This window comes from Camelina sativa, chromosome 2, assembly GCF_000633955.1.
Source record: "Camelina sativa cultivar DH55 chromosome 2, Cs, whole genome shotgun sequence".
In the NCBI taxonomy this organism is placed as follows: Eukaryota; Viridiplantae; Streptophyta; class Magnoliopsida; order Brassicales; family Brassicaceae; genus Camelina; species Camelina sativa.
Window position 1 is genome coordinate 10739131 of NC_025686.1, and position 6642 is coordinate 10745772.

Sequence of the window (6642 nt, forward strand, 5' to 3'; positions counted from 1 at the left end):
ATAAAATTTGAAATTATAATATTATTTACTTATTTTTAATTTTAAGTTATTAATTGTACAAAAAAATAGAAAAAGGGATTAAGGAAAATATACAGTTAATTATTAATTTGAAATTTTGTAAATACACACTTTTATATAAACATAGATCGTCTCATATTTAAATAATTTATTCAAAAACACTGCTTTCAACTTTGTTTAATTGGAAAATGTTTTTTTATGGGAAAGTAAATTTTTCTTATTTTTAAACTAAAATTTTCTCATACTTTTTACTTTTTCAGTTGGGAATAGGTAAGATTAATATGTTGACCTAAAAGAAAAATTAATATATGCGTTTTATTTTCCTAATACTGTATTTTAAAATTTATTGTAGTATTTTTAGATTGTTTTATTTAATTTATATTTTTATCTTTGAATTATTTGGAATTCATATATTGCAGTGCTTATAAATTTCTATTGTTTCTTTAACTATGTCAAATTAATTTTCTTCTAATTTTTCAATAGTTGGTTACAAACCCTTTTTTTTTTTTTGCAAACATAATTGTTGTCATTATTCATTCATTCAATCCGAATGGGAGATAACGAGTAGAAACTCATCAACCTAATAGATAGATAAAATAGGCTAACCAAACATAAGGTTACAACAAACATAGATAGACAGACACTACAAAAAAAAGGTTGTTTAACATCATTTATTTTATATATTTACATCAGATTTAAATGATGTAGAAATAATTTGTATCACTTTAACAAACGATTTACATTTTGTTGATGCAAATAATTTGTATCAGTTTATTTCAAACTGATGTTAATATACAAATATTTACATCAATTTTTCTAAATGATGTTAACATGCATTAGTTACAAAAAGTGATCTAAATTTTGCATCGGTTAATATAAATGATGTGAATATTTGTTACAGTTATAGTAAGTGATGTTAAATATTTTTATCAGTTATAATAATTGATGTTAAAACTAATATCGGTTGACTATTTGATTTTAATAATTATTTGATTTCCATAAATCAATGTTAAAATTAATTTCAATTTTTATAAATAATTTTGATTATTGAGTCATTTACATAAATAACTACAGCTAAAAATAAAATAGAATAATTTTTCCAAATTAAAGTAACAGAAGAAATTATGTTACAAACGTACCATTACAAGAATAATAATTAGATAACAATAGTTGATTAAAACAACAAAATTACTTAATTAAAAACAAAAAAAATTAGAAAGGATAATAAAAGAGATTATGGCAACTCAAGCGGCCAGCCACCGTCCCTAATCACTGCTTCAGCCGTTATCAAAGTCCACCTCTTCTCAACAACAAGCCACCATCCCTAATCACCAAAACAGCCATCCACCTTGAGAAAACAGCTTATTCGGAGAAAGCTGGACTCACAAAGAAGTATGATTTCACATAAGTATATGACATAGAAGATGAGGAGAAGTTTTTTTTTAGCTTTCGTTCTCGTACATGGGGTTTATCAATTAGGAGATATTGTAACTGCTAGATATTAGGCCAGTTCCTTGTAACAAAAAGATTTGAATTTGAATTAGAAGATACTGTATCAACTAGAGATTGATCAAAAAGATGTTTTTTAGCCATCAATTTTGGTTAACTAAGGAAACTAGAATATCACAATTATGTTTTTCTTTGGTAAGTGAGAAAATCACAATTATGTTTGCTAAAAATCTTCCGCCCCTTAAATTTTTTATTGATGTAAATTTTTTATTAGCATCATTTTTTATTGATGTAAATTTTTTTCTAAATTTTTTAAGTGATGTTAGTAAAAAGTAATAAATACATCAATTATATATGTGATGGAAATATATATATTTGTATCAGTATTTTGAAAGTGACACAAACTAATATAAAGTTGCATCAATTTTGATGAATTGATGTCAAAAAAATTAATATTAACATCGATTATCATAACTGATGTTAAATTAGATATTTTGTATCAGTTATAAATAAGTAATTTAAATTAGTTTTGTTTAGTTTTCTGATACAATTTAATTGATGCAATACAGCCTTTTTTTTCTAGTGAGATTAGAAAAACATAAATCGTTGTTGATAGATCCATAGGAGCTCAAAGACTGTGACACCCTGGTTTGCGGAAAGGTTTAAAAGAATTGATTTGGCCACATATGTCAACAAAATGCACTTATTTTTCCGGTCAAGGGTCCTGAGAGAACTTCATGATGGGTGACCTTCCTGGAAGTAATTGTCGAAACTGTGCGAGTGAGGACAAAACACATGAAAATATCATTTGTTGATTTGTAGGGTCTGTAAACAAGCTTTTAAAGCCTCCCAGACGTAACAAACTGGCCATCGAATATGGGTGGATCCATGGGCCGAGAATAGATGTAGGGCCTACTTAGGAAGGTAGGCCCATGGACTGAGAGTGGACATGGGCTCACTAAGCAAGGTGGCGGTTGAGGCGTTACAGAGACAGAGGCTACATCATGGTGTGTCAAAGACTTTTTCACGAATACACTGGGAAATTTAACATTAGTTACTATCAAAAGATTTTGTGACGTTAGAAAAAGTTTTTTTACTTTAATTGGTTGTCGGAGCAAGCCATTTTGAGATAGCAAAAAGACGTGAACATGTTCTTTCCACACAGGAAGAAGGCAGAGTTGAGGTTCTCTCTATAGTGGAGAAGGTTGGACGAAAGGTTATTTCCCCAAGGGAGGAAGGTGGAGGAGGTTGGATGCAATTTTATCTCCCCAAGGGAGGAAGGCGGAGCCAAGGTTCTCTCCACCGTGGAGGAGGTTGGACGCAAGGTTCTCTCCATAAGGGATGAGGGCGGAGCCGAGGTTTTCTCTATGGTGGTCATACATTATTGTGATGATACATCATTGATTAGTATATTATGTAATATATTTTTTATTTAAAATATTTTTGAGCCGACAATTTTAGTAATTAAAAAACTATGCAGAAGTGAAAGTAAAATGGTTGGCTTAATGTGTTCATATAGACATTTTCTAGGTGGTGATAAAAAATATATTTGTAACAAATTTTAATATACGTTTTGTTAAATTTAATTCAATTTATAAAACTTTAAACCCGCACATCGGGCGGGTCCTTATCTAGTGAACATATAATCTTAATGTTTTAGAAGTTTTCCTTTTTACTAGATAGGATTTCCTTTTATTTAACTTTTCCTTTTCTAATTAGGATTAACACAAATTTTAGGAAATATTTTCTAGGATAATGATTAGAATTAATTTAGAAGTTATCCTAATTTATGTTTTGATCTTTTTAGAACAATTCCGATTTTAATGTTTTAATTTTAGAAGTTTTCATTTTAGACAAACAATCAAGAACAATCGGATTTTAGCAACCTAGAACAGCCAAATTAATATTTTCTTATGGATTTCGAGTTTATGGTTTTAGTTCTAAGGTTCTCATGCATCAAGCAAACAATCAAACACAACCGGATTTTAATCATATCATAAACAGTTTAATTGCAAGCAATCTAAACAACCCTAAGCATCATAACAACCGGTTTTAAAGTTTTAGGGTTTTAGGATCTCAAAGCTTATGAACTTGTTTGTTGATTGTTTACTTGTAGATTTAAGGTTCCGATAGATTTAAAAGATCAGGTTCGATTTATAGGTTCTAAGGGGGTTTGTTTTATTTACCTTCCACCGTTTAGGAGTTGACTGGAATGGAACCGGGAGCTAAAGACCTCGGTTTTACCTTGAACTTGACCACGAACCTCGAACCAATCTTGGACAAAAGCTTGATCACGAACAGAACACGAACTGGAACCAATCGCCGATCTGGAACAATCACGAACTCGTCACGAACAGGAACCGATCGCCGAGAGTTTGGACAATCGCCGAGCTTGGATGAACAAGGACTTATGTGCGGCGGCGGTTTAGGGTGTTAGGGTTTCCTCAGTTGGACTTTAGAGCAAGTCGTGCTGATAACATGTTGTAAACTAGAGAAACTCGAAGGAGGTTTTCTCTTATTCTTATTCATGATTCAATAGGTAATGTTACATGTATATAGTAAAGGTCAAAGCTTTATCACAATAGGAAACACTAAACACTTAAACCGACTTAGTACAAGGATAGTGGCCGATGGGCCTTATGGTCTTGGACGTGTATATGGGCCGGTTATGGAAGTCCACTCCAAGTGTTTTACAACATTGTCTTGCTAAACCAGCATCCTGATTTCGCACCTCTTATAAAACTCTGGTGGGATGCACTGAATTTTGATGGCTCAAAAATGTTTAAGATCTCCAAGAAGCTGAAAGAACTGAAGGGGGGGGGGGGGGATCAGGGACTTTAGCAAAGGAAATTACTCATGAATAGAGATGCGAGTGACAGAGGCTTACTCGGACCTTCACCTTTGCCAACATGATTTACTAATCACACCAACCCATTTTTTGATTGAGAAGGAAAGAGAGGCTCACAAGAAGTGGTGTTTTCTAGAATTGGCTGAGGAATCTTACCTAAGCCAGAAATCATGAGTGGGTTGGTTGGAAGAAGGAGACAAGAACTCAAGGTTCTTCCACAGATCAATCATATCCAGGCAAGGCACAAATGAAATTATCTTTCTGATTGATGATAATGATAATATTGTGGATTCAAGGCAAGGTATTCAATCTCTAGCTGTGGACTTCTATACGACCTTACTTGGGGCCCAGGAAATGAACCCTAAGGTTTCGGTATCTGACATCGCTGCTCTGGTCCCCCAACGGTGTTCTGCTGCAGACATCTAGTTCTCTCTGCTCCTTTTACCCCTGCGGAGATTAAGAGTGCAGTATTCTCTCTTCCTAAGAATAAAGCTTCTGTCCCAGATGGTTATTGTGTGGATTTCTTCACTGCGCACTAGGATACAGTTGGTCAGTCTCTAATAGAGGCAGTCCTCGAATTCCTCTCCACAGGTAAGATCCTCAAGCAATGGAATTCCACCATTCTCACTGTGATCCCTAAATCTCCAAATGCGCAAAGGATTACGGACTTTAGGCCTATCGCTTGCTGCAACACCCTTTACAAGGTTGTCTCCAAACTGCTGGCAAATTGATTAAAAACGGTTCTACCAGATATGATCTTTACTTCCCAGTCTGCGTTCATCTCTGGTAGACTTCTAGTGGAGAATGTTCTACTCGCTACAGAACTAGTTTAAGGTTTTAATCAGGACAATATCTCACAAAGAGGCATGCTAAAGGTCGACTTAAGGAAAGCTTTCGATTCGGTGCACTGGGGCTTCCTCATCAATATCCTCCGAGCGATGAACTTTCCAGACCAGTTCGTATCTTGGATCAACCAATGTGTATCCACTGTGATCTTCTCACTTTGTATCAATGGAGAGAAGTGTGGTTATTTTAAAGGCTCTAAAGGACTGTGCCAAGGATACCCTGTAATGACCCGTAACCAGAAATGTGGACCAGACGGAGAAATGTGTCCAAATGACAAGGAGGAACCTCGGGGAAAGGGAGATAAGAAAATCTCGAGAAAAAATTTAGAGACTTGCAGGAGAAGTTACCAAGTCTATAGATGACCCGAGACCAAGGAAAATACGGGAGTCGTTAGAGTATCCGATAAAATTGGACAAGGGATGGTCAAGGATGATGGAAAAAGGAACAAAGGAAGAAAAGTGGTCGTGGAATTGGCAAAAAAAAAAAGGAGACACGGACGGGAGGTCCGGGGACGGACGAGAGAAGTGGATGTCACGGACGGGAGGTCCGGGGACGGACGAGAAAAGTTAAGTCTCGGACGGAAGGACTGAGAACTGATGAAGAAAAGTCATAGTTTGATAAGAGAATCGAAGACTGGCGAAGAGAAATAATCTCGGACGTAAAAATGTGAAATTACGGACAAGCGCGGGAGCTTGGGACGCAAGAGAGACGAAGGAAGGACGAGAGAAGTGTAAAGGTCTCTCAAGGGCTGAGAAACACTACGTGTCGCCATCGCATGCTCTCTCGCCAGAGAGTGAGATGCACGCGCGAGTGAGTGAGACTGGAAGAGTTTTGCATGCAGAATTTCTGCCACTTGTCAAACACAAGTTGCCACTTGCTAGACAGAGAACTCGACTGGGGCTTATAAATAGCCTCTTTGGTCTCTCATTTTCGACAAAGCCTCTCTCAAACACAAAACTCTTGCAAAATTTTCTCTCAACATATTTCTTGAAGAAAATCAAGAGACTTCCAAGGGAGGAAGAGGAAGAAGCTCGGCGGAGCTAGAGGAGGAAGAAGAGGCAAAGCGCTGTTGGATTTGCGGTGTGGAGGTGGAGCTCGACTCAGTCAATCTTTGGCCTAAATCACTGTGAGTTGAGGATGTGACCCTAGATTATTTGAGTTTTGCTCATGGTGTGAGTCTAGAGAGTACATGAGCTTGGGGGCTCATGTGATTTTCTTGTTTTTCTTGAGTGTTCTATGTTTATCTTTTAGATCTATGGCGACAAGTTAAGATCTGGGGGGAGGGAGACTAACATGCATATATTTAGTGCTGCATATAGTCTTGTTTGGGGTTAAAAGATCATGCATGCATAAAGAATTGAGTAAGTTGGTTGCATGCAAGGTCAGATCCAAAATGGATGATCATGCATGCATCCTTTGTGATTTATTTCTCAACCGGGTTGGGAAGAGAAATTAAAAGGGTGAGATGGATGAAATTTGCA